The sequence below is a fragment of the Myotis davidii genome, unplaced genomic scaffold (assembly GCF_000327345.1).
Source record: "Myotis davidii unplaced genomic scaffold, ASM32734v1 scaffold247, whole genome shotgun sequence".
Classification (NCBI taxonomy): Eukaryota; Metazoa; Chordata; class Mammalia; order Chiroptera; family Vespertilionidae; genus Myotis; species Myotis davidii.
The window spans coordinates 2,636,986-2,651,271 of record NW_006299593.1 but is presented as its reverse complement, the minus strand read 5'-3'; the positions used below and the strand labels follow the sequence as shown (position 1 = coordinate 2,651,271).

The following is a 14,286-nucleotide window of genomic DNA, read 5'->3' as shown; positions in this document are numbered from 1 at the left end:
TTAAAATGTGGGAGCAGGAATATTCAAAATATCTATAATATTCTGAGTTTTTAAAGATCTGTTCTTTGTAAAATTAAATAGCAATTTTTCAAAAAAATAATGGGAATTTGTACTGTTTTCCCAACTTTGCTGTGAACCAAATTGTTCTTTAAAAAAAACAACTTAATTTTTTTTTAATAGGCAGAATAGGGAGCCTACAAAGGACATCCTTTGCTTCAGATACTAAATTTTCTGTCCCTTTCATACCCACACTGGCCTTAATGTTCTGATCTTCTGGCTTTCCACCTGCCCACATCTGTAACATTAATACCAAACCCTGTAATTCCATGCTCTATTCTGATTCCTTAAGCCTGGCCAATAATCCCCTAGCCTAGTCAGAGCCCCAGGAGAGGAGGTCAGACACCAAAATCCTACACAAACATGGCAGAATGAGTATAGGTGCCAGCATGAAGGACAGGGATCAAGTAGCCTCGCTGGCTAGCACAAGTGTCAAAGAAGAAAAGGTATTTGAAAGTCTGAAAGCAGCTCTGCAGTGCTGGGGAATGGGGGTAGGGGTCAGTCAGGCAAAATCAGGGGGAAGTAATATGGGGTAAGTTGAAGAAAGAGCCAATTGCACTTATAAAAATTTTAAGTACTGTAATATGGTGGAAACCAGGTTTACAGTAAATGGGAGAAGCTACATTCTGTGAAAGGGTCAGGAGCAGAGTATGTGGAGATATGTGTCTAGACATATCTAGAAGAGTCACCTCATATCAGAGCAGTAATTTCAGGAGGCACAGTATAAGTTTAAAAGCTGGAGCAGCCAGGAACTTGGCTATCTCCTGAAAAGAACAGAGGTTCTACAAATGAGGAGAAAAAAATAGTGAATAAAGCCTTTCCTTCTGTAAACCAAAGGCAGAGAGAGATCCTGGCAGATCTCTAGAGACTGTGCTCTTAACTTTCAACTTTCTGAGGATGAAAGACAATGTATTTGGTCTACGTGTTTTCCTGGTTACCCAAAGAAACGATACTGCCTAGGTCTTACGCAAGGCTGATTCATCACCAATTAGTCTATATCACAGCCCGCTGAGCCTTATGTATCACGCATTCCCATACCAGACACTCTAGAAAGAAAACAACCTGGTGTGAGCTGTCAAAGTCCTCTCAGGTACCCGACCTCACCCTCTGGGGTAGGTTTCATTTCAAAACTGAAAGGGACTGAAAGGCTGGGGAAATCCAAAGATCAAGACAGCCAGGAATAGGTGATTCCCAGTAAAACAGGATCCCAGGCAGGAACTCAAAACAGAAACCAGACCACTGATAAGGCACAGTCTATGGTATCTGTCTTCAAGCCTTCAGATGCCATTTTTATGTTTTCCAATATATGCAATAAGGCATGGCCATGATTATCTAACTTCTGATAACTAAATATCTAATTCTCTAAGTGTTCAATCAACTTCCTGGCTTTATTAAGTTTTAGAGCGTTGGGGTAACTTCAATAACTGAGATACTAGGGAACTGGGAATTTTGCAGTCCTTCAAATGGACATTTTAATTATAATTAATTTAATCATTTCTTCTTCCTTTGGCAAAATTCCTCTCTCACTAAAAAATTTCCAAGTTGTTCATAATGGCCCTCTCATTAGAGCAATATCCAATACAATGAAAGTCTAACTCACAAAGGAGGCTGTTTGCTTGAGGTTCATTTTAACTAATTTAGTGGCCTTGGGCTCAGTTTCCTCATCTATAAAATAAGGAATTAGAAACAGATGGAAGGAAAGCAATAAAGCTTATCTGAACTAAGAAAAGACTTAAGTTTTTAAGTCTAAAAGGTTCACCAAGTGGCAAGCAGGCGTTATTTTAAAAAGACACACACCTAAGGATATCATGGCGAAACATAAAGCACGAAGAAAAATTTACAAACTTTCAAAAAGAGAGAACAGGTTATTACTTATAAAGAAAAAAGTATCCTATTGGCATAGGACTTTTCATTTGTATCACTAGAAACTGAAGACAGTAAAAAGCTGCATACAGACTTTGTAGAGACTAGTACTATTCAAGAATGCTAAATCCAGAAAAGATATAATTTATATACCTGAAGGTTAAAAAAAAAACAACAAAAAACTGGATATATAAGGACCTAGAAAATATCACCCATGTCTCTTTTCTAAGAAAATCACTCAAAGAAGTATCTTGGTCAAATAAATATTTAAAATTGGAATAAAGCTGGAAAAGACAAAGTATACACAGATGTGTTTCCCCTCCCCTCAAAAATATCTTTTCATGAGGTTGTACCAGATGACTTCTGATGGCCTTTGGGAGTACAGGCAAAAACTGCCCTGTACACAACCGGCCCTGGCAGTCTGGGTTTGTGCGTCGTTCATCACCTAGTGGTTGGAAGAAGTAAATGCAGTTTCATCAAGTGCCTGGATAAACCACCAGCCATTTTGTGAGCTCTGTGTACAGGGCAGCAACCTGATATCCTAGAGATTACAAGAGTAGGAGACTACCTTCAGACTCATATACAATTGTATAGATTCAGCTCGTTATCCATTCATTCCCCCAAAATGTGGGAAGGACCCACACTTTGTGCCTAACTAATCACAAGAAGCATAAATTTTATTGTAAGACTATACTTACAAAAGTAAGAGATAGAGATTGCTTCTGTGCCGACCAATCTGAATTGAATGCAAGTTTATTTTTTTTTTAAATATATTTTATTGGTTTTCTACAGAGAAGAAGGGAGAGGGACAGAGAGTCAGAAACATCAATGAGAGAGAAACATCGACCAGCTACCTCCTGCATGCCCCCCAGTGGGGATATGCCCGCAACCAAGGTACATGCCCTTGACCGGAATCGAACCTGGGACCCTTGAGTCCGCAGGCCGACGCTCTATCCACTGAGCCAAACCGGTTTGGCGAATGCAAGTTTAGATGCTACAAGAAAACTACAGTCCTGGCCTGTTTTTCTCAGTGGTTAGAGTACTGATCTGGGGACTGAAGGGTAATGGGTTCGATTCCTGGTCAAGGGCACATACTGGGTTACAGGTTCGCCCCCTGGTCAGGGTGCCTGAGGGAGGCAACCAACTGATGTGTCTCTTTCATAGATGCTTCTCTCTCTGCCCCTCCCTTCCACTCTCTCTCTCCAAAAAAAAAACCAAAAACAAAAACAAAAAAACCTCTCTAAAAAATATCCTAGGGCCCTAACCGGTTTGCTCTATGGATAGAGCATCAGCTGGCGGACTGAAAGGTACCAGGGTCGATTCCAGTCAAGGGCATGTACCTTGGTCGCGGGCACATCCCCAGTAGGGAATGTGCAGGAGGCAGCTGATCGATGTTTCTCTCTCATCGATGTTTCTAACTCTCTATCCCACTCCCTTCCTCTCTGTAAAAAAATCAGTAAAATATATTTAAAAATAAATAAATAATATCCTAGGGTGAGGATTAAAAAAAATTTTAAAAAAGAAAATTGTAAATATGCTTTATAAATACGAAGAATGTCTTCCAACCTTCACAAGACTAGCATGTGGTAGATTGTATTTCTTCTGTATGATTCCAGGGGACAGGCCTAAAACGGATAAGTTATCTAATTAGATTACAATTCAAAACAAGAAATAATTTCCTACCAATGAGAGCTATACAACAGTATAATGGGACTCCTCAAGAAGTGATGAGTTCCTCAGCAATGGAAGTATTCAAAAGGAACTTGGATGGTCATCTGTCAGGGAATGACAAAGCATTCCTGTAACTAACTGGATGGCAATCTGGAGACAAGGCGCTTGACTGTATTACTGCACAGGCCCTTTCCAACTCCAAGGGTCTATCATTCTAAACAGAACAAAAACAAAACAATCAAACAAAACCCACTAATAAATACAGTCCTCTCTCTGCTTTTTTTTTTCTAGCTCCAACCCGACATTATAACTTAGTGGATTTGATACCACTTTCCACTTGAGTAAATATAGAGAAAGTATTAACTCTATTTGCTTCACTTTCATTATCTGTAAATATACAAGTACCAATCTCATAATATAACTATGACGATTAAGTAACATAATACTTTGTAAAGTACTTTAAAAAGTGCCTATCACATAGAAAGTATATAAAACTAGCATCTTGAAAAGGAAAGTGGACTAGTGAGGTAGGGGGTAGTTTGGAAAATGAAACCTAAATGTGCTGCTTGTTTTAGTTATCTATACTCAATCCTCAACCAAAGCATTCCTGACTGTTGCTGGCCAGAGGCAATGTTCCCTTGGCAACCATCATCAAAAAAGAGATCAGACCTACCTTCTTCAGGAAGGCAGCTCACTCTCTGCCTAGAACTCTGGCATCTTCCCTGCACAAAGCAGACTCCCTAAAACCTCACAAATACCACTGCTTCAAAGTCAAGAAGCTGAGCTACTATTACTCTCCTCATTTCATATGATCAATCAGAGAACATCAGAGGTAGGAGGGATCTGTCTCAGGGATGGTTCAGAGCGACACAGCTGCTTAATGAATGTGGACAATATGGCTGAGAAAAGTGAAGTTCTGGACCAGGCAAGTTGATGATAGGGTCAAGACAAGATCACCCCCCTCGACACAGGAGTTTATAAAAAGATAAAATAATAATAAATAAATAAACAAATAGACAAGATCACCGTGGCCAGTGTGGCTCAGTTGATTGAATATCATCCCATGCACCAAAAGGTCGCTGGTTCGATTCCAGGTCAGGACACATGCCCAGGTTGTGGGCTCAATCCCCAGTGGAGGGCGACCAGGAGCTAATGGATGTCTCTCTTTCTCCTTCTCCCTTCCTCTCTGTAAAATCAATAAAAATAATAATGAGGAGGAAGGTCACAGGCCCAACACTCAAAATCTTCCCATTTTTTCGATGGGAAAAACAACTGGTCCTACTAAGCCACCAGGCCCATACTTTACACAGGTAAGGGAGGAATACGAGTAGAGTGTAGAGGTTAAAAGCATGGATGCTGGAGCCAGATTGCTTATTCAGATCCCAGCTGTACCACTTACTGTGTAATTTTAAGCCAGTTTCCTAACCTCTCTCTGTTTCTATAAAATAGGGATAAGAGCAACTATTTTATAGCATTATTTTAAGGATTTGATGAGATAACCCATGTAAAATGCGTGGCACATAGAAAGTGTTCAACGTGTACACTGCTCTACTTTTCTTCATTACCACGTTTATTAAGAAGAGAAACAAATCATACTAACTAGAGAAACCAGACAAGCTTCTACCTCTAATCCAAAGAGCACTGGGAAGGGCATAGGTGTTTATTCAGCTGTTTTCTGGCCAGGAAACACCCTATGGGTTAATTATGGAGAAGACCATCAACCCACCACTCATTCGTTTTTTTGGATCTAGGTAAGAATCAACTCAAAGAATAACCAAGCACATGCTATGGTGATAAGATGCTTAAGATAACAAATAAGTGAGGTCCAAACCCAAGCCTAGCTTTTACATCTATGTTTACCTCAGGTTGGACAAAATGCAGTTCTTATCCAGTCTCTTCCCCTAAACCAGCGGTTCTCAACCTGTGGGTCGTGACCCCTTTGGCGGTCGAACGACCCTTTCACAGGGGTCGCCTAAGACCATCCTGCATATCAGATATTTACATTACCATTCATTACAGTAGCAACATTACAGTTACAAAGTAGCAACGAAAATAATTTTATGGTTGGGTCACAACATGAGGAACTGTATTTAAAGGGCCAGAAGGTTGAGAACCACTGCCCTAAACCCATGAAGGTGGTGTAGTGTAATTGTTAAGAAAGAGTTCTGAAGTCTGGCTGCCTCGGAGCAAATCCCATCATTTATTTACTGTGTCACTTAGGCAAAAAAATCTTACCTCTCTCTAAGCTTTGTTTCTCCATCTGTTAAATGAGGATAACAATTATTTTAATTATGATAACAGCTGACATTTGGTGAGCATTTTCTATGTGCCAAGCACAATACTAAGCACTTTACATGGCTTACATTATTTTAATCATTACAATTTTATGAAGTACTATTATTACCCTCATTTTACAGATACAGATGAGGAAAATAAAGTATTTTTCTTTTCTTATCCAAAGCCACATGGCTAGTTGCTGGCAAAGCTTGGCTCCGTGGATAGAGCATTGGCCTGCGGACCAAAGGGTCCCGGGTTCGATTCCAGTCAAGGGCCATGTACCTTCGTTGCAGGTTCCTCCCTGGCCTGGGCCCTGGTCAGGACTCGTGCAGGAAGCAACCAATTGATGTGCTTCTCTCAAATCAATATTTCTCTATGTCTTTCCCTCTCTCTTCCACTTTCTCTAAAAATCAATGGAAAATATCCTTGCGTGAGGATTAAAAAAAAAAAAAAGCTGAAGAGTCATTGCAAGACATCTGACCTCAAAGTCTATGTTCCTTACTCCTAACACTGTTCTACCTCTCATAGCACCAGCCTGATATGGTTGTTATGTTGTTAAAATAAGACAATCCACAAAATGTGCTTAGCACAGTGCCTTTTTCATCAAGGTTAGCCATTACTATTATTACTATTATCATCATCATAGACTCCTTTGAACCTCTCTCAAATTCTACGGTCTCCAACTAAAAAAAAACCCTAGCCAGTTTGGCTCAATGGATGGAGTGTCTACCTTCAGAATCAAGGGTCCCAGTTCCATTCCGGTCAAGGGCATGTACCTTGTTTGCGGGCACATCCCCAGTAGGGGGTGTGCAGGGGGCAGCTGATCGATGTTTCTCTCTCATCAATGTTTCTGGCTCTCTATTCCTCTGCCTTCCTCTCTGTAAAATATCAATGAAATATATTTTTCAAAATAAATAAATAAAGGAAAATGGTTGTTTTCCTTTCTAGATACCAACTCACTTGGCAGCAAGGAGTGGGGTTCTAGCATTTCATTTCTCTCATGCAATATAGGGATAAGCATCTGAGTAGAGAGAAATATTTTCTATAAAGCAATATATTAGTCTTTGATTTCAAGAAGAAAAGCTTTATTGTTCTCATTAGAAAATTAAAATTCTTTCAAAATAAAGCAGAAATATACAGTACTTGCTTTAAAAAAATTATCTGTCCTTTACAATCTTCTCTTTTCATTCTCCTAGTCTCAAACCCACGTTATTTAGTCATTTAATCCTCACATTACCTCTATTTGACAAGAGCAGAAACTGAGGCTCAAGACCAAACGGCTAATAAGTGGATAGTCAGGAATTCCGGAAAAGAATTTTCAGATATGGGAGAGGTAAAGATAGTAAACTCTTGCACTTATCCTGAGAGGAGGTGGCTATGACAGAAGGTTCTTAGGAGGTACCTAAAAATAACTAAGACTGACAATGGAATTTTTAAGAAACTCTTGCTATTAACAAGGCAAAACCAAACACAAACTATAACCCAAAAGCCAGTAATGCCAGGTAGCTATCATCAATACTGCCCTCCAAGAGGCAGTGCAATTATTTTTTTTTGCATTTACTGTATTTTATTTCAATCGACTTAAAACTTATACCGAACCTTACTTTTCAAAAACTTTTAGCTTAACTTGTATATGTAAATTTACTTTTTCTGCTGTAAATTTTATGAAAGCTAAATACAGACCAAATATTTCCAATGAAAATTTAGCACATTTTTTTCTTTCAGTTTCAGCAAATTATTAAGTCTGACAAAGCAGAACGTTGTCTCTGAAAACATTCATACTCTTGCACACCAGTCCTTACCTCCCCAATTCCAAAATGATGTATCACTTTATCCTGCTAGAAAACACAGTACTGTTTTGGTCAAAATAATCATTTTTTAGACTAAGAAACTTGAGGGCAGCCCTGGCCAGTGTGTCTGTTGGTTGAGGATTGTCCATGCACCAAAAGGTCACTGGTAGATTCCCAGTCAGGGCGCATGCCCAAGTTTCGGGCTTGATCCCAGTAGGGGGAAGGAGGGGCCGGAGGCAGTCGATTGATGTTTCTCTCACACATGGATGCTTCTCTCTCTCTCTCTCTCTCTCTCTCTCTCAAAAATCAATAAAACATTTTTTTAAAAAGAAGGAAACGTGAGGGCAGGAACACCATCTTATTCATACAGATCTTCCTCTCCTTATCCCTCTATGTGGGCTCAATCTCCTGTGGAGGGCCAGCAGGAGGCAGCCGATCAATGATGTCTCTCTCTCATCGATGTTTCTCTCTCTCTCTTCTTCTCCTTTCTTCTCTCTCTAAAAAAATCAATTAGAATGTATTTTTAAAAAGAGCAAAGGAGGAAGAACATTTAAAAACTATTCTAATAGTAGCAGGGGAAGTAGTGTGAAGTGTTCAATACCTGAATGTATTATTTTCAAGGTACAGCTGACAGGACCTGCTGGTGTACTGGATGAAGAGAGTAAGAGAAAAAAACAAGTCAAGGGAGAGGTCACCATACATTCAATACAACTGAAACTGAGATGGGGATGAATTGCCAGAGAAAGAGGTTTGAGAGGAGAAGTTCCATAGTCCATTTTTTAAATATGTTAAGTTCAAGAAGCTATCAGATACCCAAGTGGAGGTATCCAGTAGGCACTAGGATATAAAAGCCTTGACTTCAGGGGAAGACATTCAAGCTAGTAACATACACTTGAGAATTGTCAGGGTATAAATAGTATTTAGTCTTGAAATAAAGCACCTAGGAAATGAGCACAGACAGAGAAGGAATCCAAGGACTGATCCAAGTACTCCATCATTGGAGGCTGAAGAGTGAAGGGTGGGGGGTGGAGAGGGAGGTTGAAAAGGAGAAGGATGGATGGTAAGGTAGGAGGAGAACCACGGCGTGGCATCCTGGAAGCCAAGTGAAACTAGTGTGCAAGAAGGGAGTGTCAAATGCTACTCAGAGGTCAAGAAAGAAGACAACTGAGAAATGATTACTGAATGATCTATGTGTTATTTTCTAAGCATGTTCTTCCCTACTACACAATATCACTTATCTTTTAATCCAAGGAAAATCCCAGTATTAGCCTATGAATACACATAAGGTTTCTGTTTAATGCAGATATATCCGTGTCTCATAAAAAAAAAAAAATCAATGCTCTTAATCTGGACACAACATATTTTACAGTGAATAATGTTGAACAAATGCTTTGTCTGGTTCAAGTAATTGTCTCTCTGAAACAAGGTCCCCAACTACATCTTGCTTGTGCTCAGGAGGCGAAATCAGATAATTCAGCTATTTAAAAGTATTTATTTTGTTCTGCCACAAAGTAGCAATTACTCTTCAACTCATTTCCCTGTTCCTTAATTCAAACATCCTAGCCAAGACCCTAAATTTCTACATACTCCTTTAAAAACAAAGCAGAACACAATCAAATTCAAAACTTGGATGAGAAAGAGATATGTTGTGCCCTCACCTTCTTTCTTTTACTGCACAGAAGGTTAACAATCATTTGCTAACTCAAAAGCTGTGATTTATATTTTGTCCTTACACTAAGACTGGAAATAAAATTTCCGGTGTCTTAATCTTAAAAAAGAATTACTGCTACAAAATAAGGACTTTAACTCTGTGCTCTACCAAGTAAAGTCTCAATAATCTACATTTCTGAAGCAGAACAATCATCACCAATAACTGGATCATGCAAACATCGTTCATGCCTTCCTAAAATGACTATAACTTCTGAAGGAACTCTGCCTGTAATACCCTTCCCTGCTCTCCACCTTGCAATTTGCCAACTGGAGACTCAACCTGAATGTTAACTTCTCTAGGCAGCCTAGATCCCTGGGTCCCCTCCAAAACTGCATCAAGGTCCCTAGTTGAGCCCATAGCACCCTCTGCTTACTCATATCCTAACACTTTAACACTCTGAACTGTAAACCTACTGAGTAGTCTATCTCCCTCTCCAGACCATAAACATCTTGAAGGCAAGGATAGGATCTCATTCATTTGACTATCCTTAGTGTTTGGGATATATCGAACAATCAGTGTTTATTGAATGAATAAAATGAAATTTGACCTGGAATACCTTATGTTGATTTTGTAGCACATTTTTCCTTAATAAACTAACTGAACTGATGCAGATATTAAAATTACTGGCACCTAGTCACATCCCCAGCTGATAGCAAACACAAAAATATTTTCCCCACCTGATACTGGAAATAAAAAATTAAAAGAGATTTGCTGCTCAAGATCAGCTCAAGGAGTTACTATACCAGCTGCTCTTCCTGGTTCAAGACAGCAGCCTATGCTTCCTACAATACAGGAGGGGCTAATGGATCTCTGGATTGTTCTTGTCACCTCCCTTCCACCAATCCTGTATTCTCCTCTTTTCTGCCCTATTATTTTCTCTTTCGTTTTCTTACCTTCCTTTCCTTTCTCACTTTTGATACTTAGCATTTGCTAATTATCTGTTCTCATTTCCCCTTTAACTTTTTTCTGTACTCCCTTCTCCATGCCTTATTTCAGAGTGACCCTGGGGAACCTATGGGCATTGCTTTGCCCAACTGGGAGAACTTAGGCCAGGATGTTGCTGTATCTCCTCGTCACTTCTGGAAGGCACACCAACGTATTTCTTCTGTTTCTGAGGAAACAAGTACCGACCCTCTAACAGCAATGCAGGGTCACCAGCAAATAAAGTCAAATTGTTACTATCCACACAAAGTGGGAATGACGTTTCTAGGCTGCACTCTGAAAGTAATGAGAGAAAAGGACTCTTAATTTACTATAATTTTAAATAAAAGAGAAATGGGAAGCTAAGTGTGAAAAGGGAAGAGAAAAAGAAACCATGTTGTTTTTTTTAAAAAAAAAAAATGCTGGTGTCTTGGTAGGGCAAACTGAAAAAGCTGCCGTATACTTACTGGGCCAGGTAGTTCAGGAAAAAAATGTAATCCCTGCCCCTGGGAATCCAAGAGTCTTACTGAGTAGGAATCATGCCCACCACTCCCCAAATCCATAAATGTAAACATTAGAAAATAAGAAGGAAGAGATTCTCTTAAATCAAGAGTCAGAAACCTAACATAAGTGGATTGGATGTTCTGAAACAGAAAAATAAAGACTGAATGGAAAGCTTTCCGAGTTTAAAATAGAGGTATTCCATGTATCAAAGTCAGTGTCGCAAACATGAGAAGCAAAGGAAAGGAACAATCCACAACTAGGAGTCAAGAGGCTCAGCTCAGGTCCTACTAAGCTGTGTAAACTTGAGCAGGTCACTTCACTACTTTGATCCAGAAATGGATCTTCCATAAAATAGGTAGAATAATATCTTTCTGGAAACACTGCCTGTGATGATTAAGTAAATAATGTGATATCACTTTAGTCAATGTGAGGTAAGAGGAGCAAAAATCCTTCCTCTGAATGGAGTATAAATCCTGTGGTTCAATTTCCAGAGTCTAAGCCTGATTCACCTGCCCAGCCTCATTAAACCCCTTAACCAACCTGCAGTCACTCAAGTGGGAGGAGAAGAGTCCTGTGTGAGGCTCCAGAGGTGGGGTGGTGACTAGTCAGTTGCTCCATTATCTCAGTGGCTTCATCTGTAAAATGGGTGGTGTCTGAAGAAGTGAGTAGTCCAGCGCCCTTTTTGCCAGATCTCAGGATCACCAGAGGTACCTGTGGCCCGTACAGCACATTATCAATACCAAAACATATTACAACTTAATAAACAGCCAAATGTAGGCTATTCTTGGGAGGAGGTATAAGACTCTGGAGGAAGTGGGCAGATTAAGAACTAGTAAAGTGAGGAGGTAGATAGAGTCCTGAAGGTAAGAAATTAAGAGAATATTTCAAGCATAAAAGACTTAAGATAGGCAGTCTTGTGAATACAGACCCAATGGATAAAATTTTCTTTAGGGAAAATAAATAGTTGGCAGATGCTTTGAATCATGATTAATTCTTGATTATATGTATTTTAGTCCTTTTGTTGTCTCTTAAGTTTTTAACATTTACTAATATTTTTAATTCCCTAATCAACTATCTCCCTACAACAGTGATGGCGAACCTATGACACGCATGTCAGAGGTGACATGCGAACTCATTTTTTTGGTTGATTTTTCTTTGTTAAATGGCATTTAAATATATAAAATAAATATCAAAAACATAAATCTTTGTTTTACTATGGTTGCAAATATCAAAAAACTTCTATATGTGACACGGCACCAGAGTTAAGTTAGGGTTTTTCAAAATGCTGACACGCCGAGCTCAAAAGGTTCGCCATCACTGCCCTACAAGATAAGGCCCTCTATAGAGAACAGTATAGGAGTTAAGTATTCAGGCTCTGGGCCCAGATTGCCTAGCTTGAAATCCTTGCTTTACTAGCTATGTGACCTTCTTAGACGAAATCCTTCAGCTCTCTGTACCTCTGTGAAAAGGAAGTAACATCACTCCCACCTCAGCATGGAACCCTGCTTAGGCACCCATTTGTTGCTGGGCCCACAAGCGATTTATTACATTGAACTCAGGAGGTTTGTGGGAATTATATATGTACATTAATCATATTGGTAACACCTAATAACGGGTTTTTCATCACTTTAGTTTTGATGTGCCCCTATTTTTTTATTTTTAATCCTCATCCGAGGATATTTTTCCACTGATATTTTAGAGAGAATGGGAGAGGGAAAGACAGAAAGAAATACTGATGTGAGAGAAACACATTGATGGGTTGTCTCCTGCACTTGCCCTGACCAGGGCCGCGACTGAGGAGGAGCCTGCAACCGAAGTACATGCCCTTGATTGGAATTGAACCCGGACCTTCAGTCCGCAAGCTGACACTCTATCCACTGAGCCAAACAGGCGAGGGCTACTAGCATGTACCCCTATTTTTAACATAAAGGCAAAAATAAAAATCACCAGAGTAGCCCTGACCAGTGTGCTCAGTGGTTGGAGCATCAGCCTGTGCACGGAAGGGTTGTGGGTTGGCTCCCTGCCCTAATTGGGGGTAGGAGGCAATCAGTCAATGTGTCTCTCACACGGATGTATCTCTCTCCCTTTCCCTCTCCCTCCCTCTCTCCCTCCCTCTGAAAATGCAATGGAAAAAATATCCCCTGGTGAGGGTTAACAAAACCAACAAAAATCACCAGGCAGTGTGGCTCAGTGGTTCAGACTCCAGTAAGGACACATGCCCGGGCTGAGGGGCTTGATCCCAGTACTGGGCATGCAGGAGGCAGCCGACAGAAGATGTCTCTCTCCCTTCCTCTCTCTCTAAAAATCAGTAAAACATCGTTTTAAAAAATTACCCGGATATATTGCATATCATAAAGGATGCGTACCATTTTACAAAAATGCTGTTTCTGTTATATACATGGTACATAGATGTCAGTGATTAAGTAAAATGTATTCCTCACAGCGGTGTGCTTCTGAAAAGTGGGGAGCTCTGAATTCACACACAATGGAGCTTCCACGGTGCGGGCACGGAGTGAGCCTGAGCGCTACTCCCCTGCTGCTGCCGGATGCGCCTGCCGAGCAGGGGTCTGTAGGTAGGACAGTGCCGGGGCCATGGGAGCACGCTCCGCACCCCGAGAGGCTGGCGACGGGCTGTGAGTGAGAGGACGCAGAGGCCCTGCTCTCCGTGTCCGACACCCACGCGCAGCGCTGCTTGGGCACAGGTGTGGCCGGGCCCACAGGTTATTTATGACCCTGCACGGAGGCGCCACAGACGGCACTGTCTCTAACTGTCATGCTCTGTCAATATTTGCGGAGAAACGGGGGCCTGGCGCCGGTGCACAACTGTCTGTCTTTACCTGGTTGGGTGGGGAAGGCGGAGTCACAGCCACTGGAGCTGAAGGAAGCGAGTGAGTCAGAGAGAAACTGCTGCTCCCTGGAGCCGGGCGGACGCCGAGGCCCGGGTGAGGCCGGACGGACGGCTGCCGAGCCTCCCTCCGTGCGGCTGAGTCACCCCCTCCCGTCCTCCCCCCGCACCTCGTCCAAACCAGCCCGGAACCACGGGAACCCCCAAACGCGTGCAAACAGGGGGGCAACTCCCCACCAAAAGGTCACCTGCGGGGATCCCTTTAAACGACAAGCCCACCTGGACGTTCAACTAGAGCTGAAATTCTGAAATTCTGACGTACGGAAACACTTGGAGGTGTGCTCACCCATAAGGAAATAAGGTGGTCTGGGTTCCATCCTTGACACTGTGACCTTGAGTTAATCACGTCATCTCCCTGTGCCTAAGTGAATTCATCTGCTAAAAAAAAAAAGAGAGAGAACGATCATACCACCTACCTCGGAGGGTCAGGGTAAAATGAGATGTTTGCAGTAAAATGCCTCACACAGACCGAGCACTGGCCCAGGCACAAGAAATGCCTGTCCTTTACTAAGCGTGACCACCAGGGGCAACTGAGGGTCACTGTCCGACTCGCCGGCGGGAAAAACCACGCCGCCCGGCCCCCCCGG

The 14,286-nt window shown here is 41.3% G+C and overlaps 2 long non-coding RNA genes across 6 annotated transcripts in view; one reads left to right on the top strand and one right to left on the bottom strand.

Moving 5' to 3' along the window:
• LOC102771690 overlaps positions 1-14,286 on the bottom strand; it is a 45,439-nt gene that overhangs the window by 30,795 nt on the left and 358 nt on the right. For all 5 annotated transcript variants that reach the window (XR_001515811.1, XR_001515813.1, XR_436267.2 and 2 more), the window contains exons 2-3: positions 13,986-14,077; positions 11,335-11,505 (exon numbers count right to left, since the gene is read on the bottom strand). This is a non-coding gene — a long non-coding RNA (uncharacterized LOC102771690). The remainder of the gene's footprint in view (positions 1-11,334; positions 11,506-13,985; positions 14,078-14,286) is intronic.
• Positions 5,661-14,286, top strand: part of LOC107184917 — a 25,913-nt gene continuing 17,287 nt past the window's right edge. Inside the window, exon 1 of the long non-coding RNA XR_001515814.1 lies at positions 5,661-5,902. This is a non-coding gene — a long non-coding RNA (uncharacterized LOC107184917). The remainder of the gene's footprint in view (positions 5,903-14,286) is intronic.